The 13,523-nt window shown below is 43.9% G+C and overlaps 1 protein-coding gene across 1 annotated transcript in view; it reads left to right on the top strand.

The window, feature by feature from the left end:
- Window positions 1-13,523, top strand: part of LOC126195601 (probable basic-leucine zipper transcription factor K) — a 778,093-nt gene that overhangs the window by 124,195 nt on the left and 640,375 nt on the right. The gene's annotated exons all lie outside the window — the stretch shown is intronic.

Here is a 13,523-nt window from a genome sequence, read left to right as displayed (position 1 = left end):
TTCATGTCCACCCCTACATGTAGTTTGTTTTTCCTTGACACAATGGCATCTACCAGCAGGAAAATGCAAACAAACGTCCTTGGTTTGGAGAGCACCAGGGTTGGTTTACCGCACATCCCAACATTCCTAACAACCGAAAACTCTGGATGCACGCACAGTCTAGGATTTGTGAGACAGTCATGATAGTGCTGTTAGCGCCATGGATTCTCAGTCGAGGAACTCAGCGCAGCTGGCCAAAGCACTGGAGTTGGTATGGCTCCACTTCCCTGTCGGTACCTTCCAGAACATCGTTGACTTTCTTCCTGTAGGTCTCACAGTGGTTCACGCTGTTAAAACAGGTTTCACGAGCTTTTGACACGTGGTCACATTAATGTGACTGGACAGTGCAGCTCCTGCTATAGCTGAATGGCGTCCACTATCATTGTGCTTGCGAGTGCAAATGTACTACTTATCATAAAAACCACTATCAAAAACACTGACAATACGGGTGCACATCACACATTTAAATCCTTGAATGCGCTGAATTTCTGTTTCTTCTGTTTATCACCGCACTCACTCGTGGCGTCCGCGGTATGTCACGCCACCACCGTAAATGTGTGTCTGTGCGTGTGTGAAATCTTATGGGACTTCACTGCTAAGGTCATCAGTCCCTAAGCTTACACACTACTTAACCTAAATTATCCGAAGGACAAACACACATACCCATGCCCGAGGGAGTACTCGAACGTCCGCCGGACCAACCGCATGGTCCATGACTGCAGCGCCCTAGACCGCTCGGCTAATGAGGCGCTTCGATGGGAAGTTCAAAAGTGAAATAAACAAATGCGTTCTTTCCAACTCTTTGAGTAAGAGCGGTTTCTGCGTGAAACGACCATTTCATCATTTTTTTTATTACTACTGCCTTTTGCATGAAACCACCAATGCTACTGCAAGACAGAGATATCTAGTGGTACAGTGAGGTACTCCTACAAACGTAGTGCATTGTAGCAGTCACAGTGTTCAAAGCAAGATTCGGCGCGGAGATTGTGCTACGTGATTATAGGAGGTTGTGACATGTGTTTTTTATAGTGATTATATTGATATCATTGACAATGGAAGTAAGTATCTCTAAAGGTACTGTATCGTAAATTCGAGTTTGTATTATTGCTTTTATGAGTGGTTTCGAAATGAAACCTCTGGAGCAGTATGTACTCTTGATACAAATTTATTACTTTTTGGACCCTTCCTGGTTATTGCTTAGAACTATAATTTGTTTAGGCATTATGAGTTATTGGGACTTTCTAGATGTGGGATTGTGTCTAGAAAAATGCGCAGTTGCTTTCAAATATGTCACGAAATGACGGGTGCTTGAAAGCTGTATGTGCCAGTGGTTCCAAAGTGAAACTACCTCCTTAAAATAATTTATTGTTTACTTTTTCCCAATTTCTTCTTGTATTCGTTGCTTATTATGACAATGAAAGCTATTTTGGAAAAATTTTTAAATAGGATTCCAATGTGAAGTCACCTTCCTAAACTAATTGACTGATTAGTTTTTGATACTATTTCTTGTATTCTTTGCTTACTATGATCATAAAGATCTATGAAAAACTTTTAAAGTATGTTTTTTATATTGTTCGACTCTGAGGGTTAATATAAATGTGTCCTTATAAGCAAAAAACTTTTATTTGTAACAACTAGACTACTACCAACTGGAAACAACATAAATTTATCAGTATCCCTATCACAACGCTACGAAGGCCTTACACGTCATTGCGGGGCAGTACACAGAACTGCTACGGCGACCTCACGCGTCAGCGTAGACGGACAACAATGTAACAGCAAAGTATGTCATCAATGTAATAAGGGTTTTTATATTTTTCTTTGTGTTGGATCGCCTTAAAATCAAACTGATCGTCATAAAGAGAAAGAAGATTTTAAAAGCGGAACCGCCAAATGTAAATTCTGCTCCTCCTTTTTTTCTTTTTTTTATTCTCACCAGTTCGTAAAATCATTAATAGTAAAGAAATAGTTATACCTTTAATGCTACATTATATGCTTTTAAGTCGCAAACGTCTGCAGAAAAACGTTTATTCATCAAAATTCTTTGTAGATACTAATTTATTTGTATTAATATACTACTCTAGTTACTGAAGTATTTATGCTGCAATTCCCTCCTTGACAAAACAACCACGGTGTCCAAGCGCCGTTCTTCTTCTACCTAATTTATTTTTCAAAGAGAGTATTTTGAAAATTTTAGGCGAATACTGCAAGTGCAGGCTCTCATCTTTTGGGACCTCTAAGAAAAACATGATCCACGAACGGGTCGTTGGTCTTGCCTGTTAGAAGCGGAAAGCAAATATTTCCTACAGAGTGGCACGGCACTCAGCATCGTCAAAAGTTCGCAGAGTGGCAGCGGAGCTATTGTACTCTCCACTGCCGCAGTTTTCAATGTTCTTCCCGCGAAAGGAGCAAACAGGGATTGTCGAAATTCAAAAGGATTGATCTCTGTCTTCCTAGCTTTCCGTGTAATATGACGGTCGGAAATGGCCTTGCGTGGACACGGGAATTCACAGCCCTCAAGTGAAAGGAAATACGGGTTTTCATATTGTCCGTACGAGATGCTACGCCAAATAAGCGCAATTGCGTCTTCGTAACATGTACCTTTCAGTTGAGACTATACACGGCAACACATCTGGCTGACGACCGCATTTCAATTGTTTCACTTCCTAAGAGGAAGATGTACAGTGACAGACATCCCAAAACATTTGAGAGGTCCTAGATCACTAGCATCAGCAGATCAAAACAATTCGTTTGGGAGTATCATGATTCCTCAGATGGTTACACGTTCCATAAACAATTTGACCGATTTTTTCATCGAAACTATGTGGAATGAGTGAATTTACGTGTTTTTTAACATTATTTTTCAGTTATACTCAAGCAATTGGACTTGAAACTAGAATTGATCTCAGTATATGTTTTAAGATTCTACAACAAACGTGTGCCACAGATATTGGACGATAGTTTTATGGATCAATTCTGCTACCCTTCTTGTAGACGTGTGGGCTGTGCTTTTTTCCAACTTTTGGGAATGGTTTCTTTTTCCCGAGGTATCTTAGGTATATCTACATGACTACTCCGCAATTCACATTTAAGTGCTTGGCAGAGGGTTCGTCGAACCACAATCATACTATCTCTCTACCATTCCACTCCCGAACAGCGCGCGGGAAAAACGAACACCTAAACCTTTCTGTTCGAGCTCTGATTGCTCTTATTTTATTTTGATGATCATTCCTATCTATGTAGGTTGGGCTCAACAAAATATTTTCGCATTCGGAAGAGAAAGTTCGTGACTGAAATTTCATAAATAGATCTCGCCGCGACGAAAAACGTCTTTGCTGTACATCCCAATTCGCGCATCATATCTGCCACACACTCTCCCCTACTACGTGACAATACAAAACGAGCTGCCCTTTTTTGCACCCTTTCGATGTCCTCTGTCAATCCCACCTGGTAAGGATCCCACACCGCGCAGCAATATTCTAACAGAGGACGAACGAGTGTAGTGTAATCTGTATCTTTAGTTGACTTATGGTGAAAAGACGGGTTCATGCACCCATATCCTAAAGTCGATGTAAATTCTGATAGGAATTTCATCGAATTTGAAGCTTTTTTCCCGTTTAGCGATTTCAGCTGTGTCTCAACAACACTGACCTGAATATCTGTATCACTCATCTTTGCAGTGCTATGAGAATTAAACTGGTACAATACTCCTTGATTTTCTTTTGAAAATAAACAACCATAGCGGCGCGGAACTTCATCCCCAAAATCAGTGTTATTACTCGTACCGTTGAATGTCGCCGTAGGCCTTTAAAGGGAACCACACATGAGCGTCGGATCGCAACGATCCGTGGCAAGCGATATCCCCTGCAATCGGTCTCGGTCCCGCCACACACGAGCGATTTGCCAAGCAATTTCAATCAGTACTGCGCACAGCCACTGTGTCGAGAAGTTCTGCTACGGAAAGTGAAATACAATGTTTAGTAACACTGACATTTGATCTCCGTGCCCCAACGAATACTCGCAGAAAATAAATCGAAAAACGAGTCTTGTAATTTATTAATTTTTTTTGTAACATTTTCATATTTTTAGCTCACAATCACGTAGTAATGTTTGAATGATATTTCTGCCATTTGACAGTACAAACTTCTTTATTTTACATTACTATCATGATTTCGACCTGACGTCATTATCAGATACAACAGTGTTGGGTATAATTGGACTTTAAGTGAAGTCATTGTCAAGACTTATCAGTCAACCATTAACTTCCATAGCGTATTTTCAGACACAGTTCACAGAACATGTAACTTCTGCATTCATATTCATTCTGCGGCTAAAATGTTTTATGGCTCGAAAACGAGTTTGTTACCTTCCTTCCATACATTTCTGTGATTTTGTACTTCCCTACACGCTGGGACACCAATTTCAATCCATATTGTCGATGACTTAATTTAACCAAGTCTAATTATATCCAACATTGTTCAAAATGTTCAAATGTGTGTGAAATCTTATGGGACTTAACTGTTAAGGTCATCAGTCCCTAAGCTTACACACTACTTAACCCAAATTATCCTAGGGAAAAACACACCCATGCCCGAGGGAGGACTCGAAGCTCCGCCGGGACCAGCCGCACAATCCATGACTGCAGCACCTCAGACCGCTCGGCTAATCCCGCGCGGCCCCAACATTGTTGTACTTGATAATGGCTTAAGGCCGAAATCATTATGATAACGCAAAGACTTATGTAGAGGCAAATGACGCCAATATCACTAAGATTGGCTGGTTCATTTGGTGGGGGGTGGGGCCGGGGGGGGGGGGGGTGAACAAAACAGCGAGGCCGTCGGTGTCATCGGATTAGGGAAGGATGGGGAAAGAGTCAGCCGAGACCTTTCAAAGGAACCATTCCGGCGTTTGCGTGAAGCGATTTAGGGAAATCACCGAAAACCTAAATCAGGATGGTCGGACTCGGGTTTGGATCATCGTCCTCCCGAATGCGATTCCAGTGTGCTAATCACGACGCTCGTTGCGGCGATGTAATTCAAACAAATAAACTTGTTTTGTTTGACAACTGTAGGTTACTTTGCAGAATATATTACGTTCTCCACTGGCGCCAAGTGGGTTGTGTACGTCTTTCCAGTGCACTAATACAATTCGTTTTTAAATTAACAGTCCTCAGTTCTTTTTTTCATTCACAAGTCTTATAGTTTAACTGTAAGTATTTGCACAATTTGTTTGGCAATCTCAATGCGTCTGTGCGAATGTTGTCAATAAGAGAAAGGTTGATTAATGTTGTGACGGTACTCACGACTACAGAGAGTACAGCACCACAGTCAATAAGCCGCGCCCGAAACATTCGTAGCGCAACAGTCGCATGGGTTGGCAGTTCGAGCAATAGCGAGGTCCGGCAGAGACCGCAACAGCCAACCCTCGGGCATTACGTGTGTGGATAGTGATTGGTCGATGCATCGTTAAATGCCCGCATCTCGTGGTCGTGCGGTAGCGTTCTCGCTTCCCACGCCCGGGTTCCCGGGTTCGATTCCCGGCGGGGTCAGGGATTTTCTCTGCCTCGTGATGGCTGGGTGTTGTGTGCTGTCCTTAGGTTAGTTAGGTTTACGTAGTTCTAAGTTCTAGAGGACTTATAACCACAGCAGTTGAGTCCCATAGTGCTCAGAGCCATTTGAACCATCGTTAAATACCGGAGCACTGAGCTACGGCGGACAGTTCCCTTGAGTACGCCGAGTCGTGTACAGTCCCCAGTTGCCGCCGAGAATACAAGCTGCAGTGTTCGTCCATCGTCTCAAAGACTTAGACTCCACAGGCATCGTAGGCCAGCTTTTGACTCTACGTAGGCATCCGTCAGAAGCACAGTGACAGGACTTTAATATTTTAGAGGACTTGTGATAATTTCAAACGTCTAATTGTGCTGAACATTTCACACGAAGCTTCATTTAAGATGAATATTTCTTCACATTTAATAATTAGCATTACTCTTATTAAACCTGTATGACTGAGAGTTAAATTACGTGAAATGACAAGGAACTTGAGAACAACTGTGTAATAGATTTGCTCTGAATATTTAAATTTGAATGTCCAATTAATTTTACGATGCATCATTCTGTTTAGAAGTTAAAAATTTCAGTAATGCGTGTCGTAGACTCATAAAGAACTCAGAATCATAACATGGAGAGCTGTGTATCGTAACTAATAGTGTTAACTCTCCATCAATTCCACTTACACCACTCAGACTTGAAAACCGAAAGGTATATGTTTTATTGTGTCTTGATATAAACGGCGATTCCGCTCTCAAATTTTCTTTCAAGAATGACTCATGGTCGCTGAATAAGTATAAATCCTGGCGTAAAGTTGTTATTGACTGTGGGGAAAGAGAAACAAAACAAAATAACACATCCATTCTTAGTAACGAGACGAAGGAGTCGCGGCCAGGCAGCAATACGGCCACAGTAAAGCCGAATGGCATGAATAGAGAAACCTAAGGGGAAATTAAAACAATTTTTCCTACCCTTCGCGAAGTATGAGAGCTATGCGAGTAACGGTTAAGTGTACGTGACTGGAATGGGTGCATGTGTCACGTTCGTGATGAGGGAAGGGAAAGTGTGAAACCCAGTGCCGGGACATAGCGTTCTCCTCTCGAAGTGCACCAAGGCTGCCATCGAACTTAATGTCTCCAACCGACGGATCGTCATCAACAGTGTCGCATTCTCTCACTTTATGAGACACAGTGGTGAGGTTTGGAATTTAATCCATGACATTCGTGCTAAGACTGGTAATCAGGGACTTTAGCCACCACCTCTCTTGTCCTCTTTGCTGTAAAGCCAAAGCCGGTTGGAGTGGCCGTGCGGTTCTAGGCGCTACAGTCTGGAATCGAGCGACCGCTACGGTCGCAAGTTCGAACCCTGCCTCGGGCATGGGTGTGTGTGATGTCCTTAGGTTAGTTAGGTTTAAGTAGGTCTAAGTTCTAGGCGACCGATGACCTCAGAAGTTAAGTCGCATAGTGCTCAGAGCCATTTGAACCATTTTTTTGTAAAGCCAAAGAAAAAATTGTCGACAGCACGCAGCGTACTTGGAGCGTCACCCATCCCAGTACTGGCCACGCCTGACGGTGCTTAACTTCGGTAATAAGACGGGAACCGGTGTATCAACCTTTTTATTTCTTTTTCTGACTGCGTCGGCGTTGGCTGCCTCCGCCATTAATTAAAGTGTTTTCATTCAACGTAAACCAAAAGAAATTGTTACTCCTCAATCTCGAAGCAAAACTTTTCTACTCATGCCCGTGTGTTATGTTGTATTACTTCTGGCCATGTCCGTCCCGGTAGCTGAGTGGTCAGCGGGACGGAATGTCATGCCAAGGGGCCCGGGTTTGATTCCCGGCTGGGTCGGAGATTTCCTCCGTTCAGGGACTGGGTGTTGTGTTGTTCTAGTCATCATCTTCTCATCCTCATCTACGCACAAGTCCGTTAAGGGACTGGGTGTTGTGTTGTCCTAGTCATCATCATCTCATCCTCATCGACGAAGTGGCGTCAGCTCGAATAACTTGCACCAGGGAGGCCCTAGCCACACGACATTTCATTTCACTACTGGTCATTAGCGTGTGGACACAACAAATAACATAGTGCAATGATAAAAGTATCAAAATAAACGGACCAAAACTTTATATTTTGGAGATTTTAGTAACTTGTGGCGTCCAGCTGACAAATATTGTAAAAAAAATATGGATTTGTTTTTATGAATGATGGTGTAAAATACGTAATTTCCGATGAGCTGTGCGTAATTGTTATCTTCAGCACTGGGAAAGAAATTCCAATCAGGTTCCTATATGTGCACATTGGTTATGTAGGGTATGCTTGTTCCAGTTATGACGCCAACGTTTTCCTATCCCGGAACCATATTTCGTTTTAGTTTCTGCAAGTAAACTTACGTACAAGTGAGTCGATAAAATGACATTTATCACAATATGGCTTTGGTCTGAGATGGATTTTATGCAGTTTCTCGCCGGTAGCAGTGATCTCATTGACAACTTCATACCACACGTCGATAGCTTTGGACGGAAGCACTGTGTTGTGATCTTCTTCCACATGGTCTTGTCTGTATCGGATGCGTCATCTGTCAGTCTTAGCAAGGTACAATTCGCTCGTTTTGAGGCTTTGGGCATCTAGAGCTATATAACTTAATTCCAAATGATAACTGCGAACATAGGTTAGTTCAGTGCTTGTTTGACATTCGCTCCCCGGTGGCGTTCTATCACCAGGATAAAGAGAAGCAAATAATACATTCGTTATTGTATTCGTGTCGATTTGCAGCCTTTCGCTGGTTGCATGAATGAAGATTGTGGGTGGATGTTTTTAACAGTCAAGTCCTACTTGGAGTCGCGGTAGGGTTGCAGTTGCGAACTGAGGTTTGAAGATGTTCCCTCTCCAAATAAACCAGCAGGTCATTGCCAAAATCCTTTTCGCTGTTTTAGATGGTATTGGTAATACTACAGCAGTGTGGTGTACTTTACTCATTACAAACTTTGATATTGCTACGCATCACATGCGATTCATCATATTGCATGGTAACTCGGAGCGACCAGCGACCGATCACTGCGATCTGCGGTTTGTCCGCATACGTACGACCTCTAGATAGATCGCACGACACGGTGACACGTCGCTTCCATCCGTCGGAAGGGTGTGGAGGTCCTTAACAATAGCCATGTAGAAAGTTGCCGTGCAACGTGAGGAGTGGCGACTTTCATTCCTCTGCCCCTACGTCAGCAGACCGTTTCGTCGCGGCCGCTGCGTGGTTTCGTACACGACGGCGTCTAGTGTACGCGCGCTTTATTTATCGTTATTGGGGGGCGCCGGTGCACCTGCGCGCCGACGTTAACTGCTCATTGTTCCGCAGGCGCCCCTAGCCGCGCTCGTTTGCATCTTGAGAGCTGTGGTACGGACAAGTACCTGTGGTACGGACAAGTACCCCTCCCTCGACGCAGCGCGGCGGGCGCGCGAAATCCAGCCTCACATTTGCATGGCGCCGCCGCCGCTGCTGGCGAGGCACGAGCGTGCGTTGTTTTCTCATGTTTATACTTGTTTTCTCGCAGCCTGTGAGGAATTCATGCCCCGTCCGCTAGTAACAATTTCTGGACACATTTTTTCTAGGCACTTCAGTCCGGAACCGCGCTGCCACTACAGTCGCAGGTTCGAATCCTGCCTCGGGCATAAATGTGTGTGATATCCTAAGGTTAGTTACGTTTAAGTGGTTCGAAGTCTAGGGGACTGATGACCTCAGATGTTAAGTCCCATAGTGCTTAGAGCCATTTGAACCATCTGGCCATATTTTTATCAATTTCCATAAATCGGGAAGTGCCCTACCCCGGGACTCAGAGAGCGTTAAGAGTATTATGTTTGCTGCACTACGCTGAAGAGGCAAAGAAACTGGTACACCTGTCTAATATCGTGTACGTGATGACTGGGTGTCGTGTGACGTCCTTAGGTTGGTTAGGTTTAAGTAGTTCTAAGTTCTAGGGGACTGATGACCATAGATGTTAAGTCCCATAGTGCTCAGAGCCATTTGAACCATTAATATCGTGTAAGGCCACCGAGAGCGGCAACACGACGTGGCATGGACTCGAATAATGTCTGAAGTAGTACTGAAGGAAATTGACACCATGAATCCTGCAGGTCTGTACATAAATCCGTAAGAGTACAAGGAGTGGCGATCTGTTCCGGAAAGCATACTGACATGGATCCCAGATATGCTCAATAATGTTCATGTCTGAGGAGTTTGGTGGCCAGCGGAAGTGTTTAAGCTCAGAAGACTGTTCCTGGAGCCACTTTGTAGCAATTCTGGACGTGTGGGGTGTCGCTTGTCCTGTTGGAATTGCCCAAGTCTGTCGGAATGCACAATGAACATGAATGGATGCAGGTAATCAGTCAGGATGTTTACATACGCATCACCCGACAGAGTCGTATCAGGGTTCCCATACCACTTCAACTGCGCACTCCCCACGCCATTACTGTACCTCCAACAGCTTCAACAGTCCCCTAATGACATACAGGGTCCATACATTCCTGAGGCTGTCTCCATACCCGTACACGTCCATCCGCTCGATAGAATTTGAAACGAGACTCGTCCGTCCTGGCAACATGTTTCCAGTCACCAACAGACCGATGTCGGTGTTGGCGAGCCCAGACATGCGTTAAGATTTGTGTCGTGCAGTCATCAAGGGTACACGAGTCAATCTTCGGTTCCGAAAGTCCACATCGATGATGTTTCGTTGAAAGGTTCGCTCGCTAATACTTTTTGATGGGTCAGTACTGAAATCTGAACCAATTAGCGGAAGGGCTGCACTTGTGTCACGTTGAAAGATTGTCTTCAGTAGTCGTTGGCCCCGTTCTTGCAGGATCTTTTTCCAGCCGCATCAATGTCGGAGGTTTGGTGTTTTACCGGATTCCTTATATTCACGGTACACTCGTGAAATTGTCGTACGGAAAAATCCCCACTTCATCGCTACCTCGGAGATGCTGTGTCCCATCGCTCGAGCGCCGACTATAACATCACGTTCAAAGTCACTTCAATCTTGATAACCTACCATTGTCTCAGCAGTAACCGATCTAACAACTGTGCCAGACGTTTGTTGACATATATAGGAGTTGCCGACCGCAGCGCCGTATTCTGCCTGTTTACATATCTCTGTATTTGAATGAGCATGCCTATACCAGTTTCTTTGGCGCTTCCGTGTAGTACTCGATGGTTAGTGTGCGCTAGCTAGCGAATTTGACATTTTGGAACCTTCGGCATGCTACGCGTCTTTTCCGGCAAAGGAAGTATTGTCGGGTGTCACCGGCACCATTTCAGTACGTTATGAGTAGTAATTAGAGTAGGTAGACGTCTGGAGATAGAGATGTTGGTTCGATCGTGAAGAGTGGACTCGGTTGCAGTAAAAGCTAAAGACATTTGTTTCAAGAAACGGAGCAGCTGTTAATCATTACATGTGGCGGCACTAGCGTATCAGTAGTTCTGTTATGATGATTGAAGGTAAGTAAGCAACTGTACGTACAATAACATTAGCCGCCGTCGCTTGCCTGCCTGTTCGGGTAACGATAGCTCGCAATGTGCTCCCTGCTCTCCCCGCTCCCAAGCTGACCCAGTGCACCATGGGTCGGGCATGTGCAGTTTGGCTGCCCAACATTGTGCACAGAGGGGCATGGGCAGGAAAGCGCATCTGTGAATCACGTTATTGTGGTAGGTACACAACATACAACAAATACTGTGGAAATATAAACATACTGAGTATTGTTCAAAGATTGTATTGGAATAATATCAGGTAACACATATCAACTTTATACGCATTTTCACAAATACGATAAAGTCAAAAGGCAGAGAATAAATATTTTTTTCCGTAAGTCACATAATATTCTTTAGATTAATAAGTACCTCGAAAAACAGTTTGAAAACCAGCTGCATTGTTCAGCAGGGTTCAAAATATCTCCATGTCAAGTTATATCGAAATAGCCCGCCCGGCTAGCCGTGCGGCCTAACGCACTGCTTTCCGGGCGGAAAAGCGTCGTGATCCCCGGGACGAATCCTCTCGGCGGATTCGAAATAGGAAGTTACTAATAGAAACGCAACCGTCGAAATTACTTTCACATGTATAATACTAGATGGATGAAAATTTATTTCAGTGATCGGTTTTTGATGAAATAAAGCCTGTGTGGTGCTCGAAGTAATGCTCAAGTTACTTGCGGAAGTCCCATGAAAATTCTTCTGGTAGCTTTGGACAACCGTGTACAAACAGACGAACAGACATACATGACAGATTTACACATTTATTACTAACACAGACAGAAGCGGATGTATGTATGTGTGGTCATTTCTATCTTTTAATATCTCCTCTTGAACTACCGGATCGATTTCAACCAACTTGATATCCTACACAAATCATTTACTGTAAGGTAAAGTACCACTGATCCCCCAAGCGAGTGAGACAGGGAATGAAAAAGACGCGCAGCTCACGACACGCAAACAGCTAGACTATATTCATCCAGTATTTGAGAATGAGGGAACTTAGTGACTGACAACCAAGTTTACACTAACTTTCAGGCCTTTACAACACTCTTTCCCGCTGACACGCCCCGCCTCTAACCCCCCTCCCCAACAAACTTATGAAAGGAGGAAACTTTTGCTTTATTTCCATTGTTCATGCAGTAAAATTTTCGTAACAGGCATGACCTTTCAGTTATCACTTCTTTACTACTAATTCTACTTGCTACACGTTTTGCACACACCACTCACGTACACCACTGAATGTACTTGCAAAAATATATCTTTGTGCAACACGCGCATACCAAGAGAGATGACCTAATAAATACTGTGATTCATGAAAAACTACCGTATCGTGCATGACGTCAGGTGACATATTCCTCTACTTGTTGTGATGTTCAAAATATCATGTGAGGTGCGAAATTAACATTCATTCAAAAAAAATGGTTCAAATGGCTCTGAGCACTATGGGAATCAACTGCTGAGGTCATTAGTCCCCTAGAACTTAGAACTAGTTAAACCTAACTAACCTAAGGACATCACAAACATCCATGCCCGAGGCAGGATTCGAACCTGCGACCGTAGCGGTCTTGCGGTTCCAGACTGCAGCGCCTTTAACCGCACGGCCACTTCGGCCGGCCATTCATTCAAGCTGCCACCTTACATTAGCATTACGCTTCCTTGAACTGAGATATTTTACTGTTAGTTTGTGTCCTTCCTTGTAATGATTGGACAAATATTTTCAGACAGCTACGGAAAGAGGTTTTCGACATCCTATAATAAGAAAGATGAATGTGGGTGATTACAGCAAATGAAGGGATGAATCTGAACTTTCCGCTTTCGTTGAAGCTTCCTTTAGATTCAGTACACAAACAGAAACATTATGAACTGAATGACTTGTAGATGAGGAGCAGTCTGAAAAACACCAGGTTTTGTAGTAGATCGTCAATTGCAAAATACGACACTTAAATAATGTGTTCAGTGGCGGATAGTATAATACGGTGCATACCCAGGGGTTGAGTGTAAGTGATTCATTTGTCAGCGATCAGGTAGCATTCAGGAGGTCTCTCTGTGCGTCCTTTGATTTGAACCTGCAGGCAGTAACTGTGCTGAGTTTAGAGGTGAACACTGTTTACAACATCTGTCCTCAGGTACAACCATGCCCCACTATCGAGTCAGTACTTCTGGTGAACAGCTTCAAGTCAATGAACGGGGTCGCATTGTGGGTCTGGGGAAAGCTGGACAGACGTATTGGCGGATTGCTGCAAATGTTGGGCACAATATGTCCGTGGTACGTCACGACTGTGACACATTCCCACAGCTGTAGACTAGGTTCTGGACATGAGAGTAGTAAATATGCACGCCAAGATCGACCCATTGTCCGAACACTGTCCAGGGATAGAATCCAGGCACACGTTACACACACTAATTAATCAAGGGCCATTGGG

Source organism: Schistocerca nitens, chromosome 7, assembly GCF_023898315.1.
Source record: "Schistocerca nitens isolate TAMUIC-IGC-003100 chromosome 7, iqSchNite1.1, whole genome shotgun sequence".
Lineage (NCBI taxonomy): Eukaryota > Metazoa > Arthropoda > Insecta > Orthoptera > Acrididae > Schistocerca > Schistocerca nitens.
This window is presented reverse-complemented; position numbering and strand designations above follow the sequence as displayed.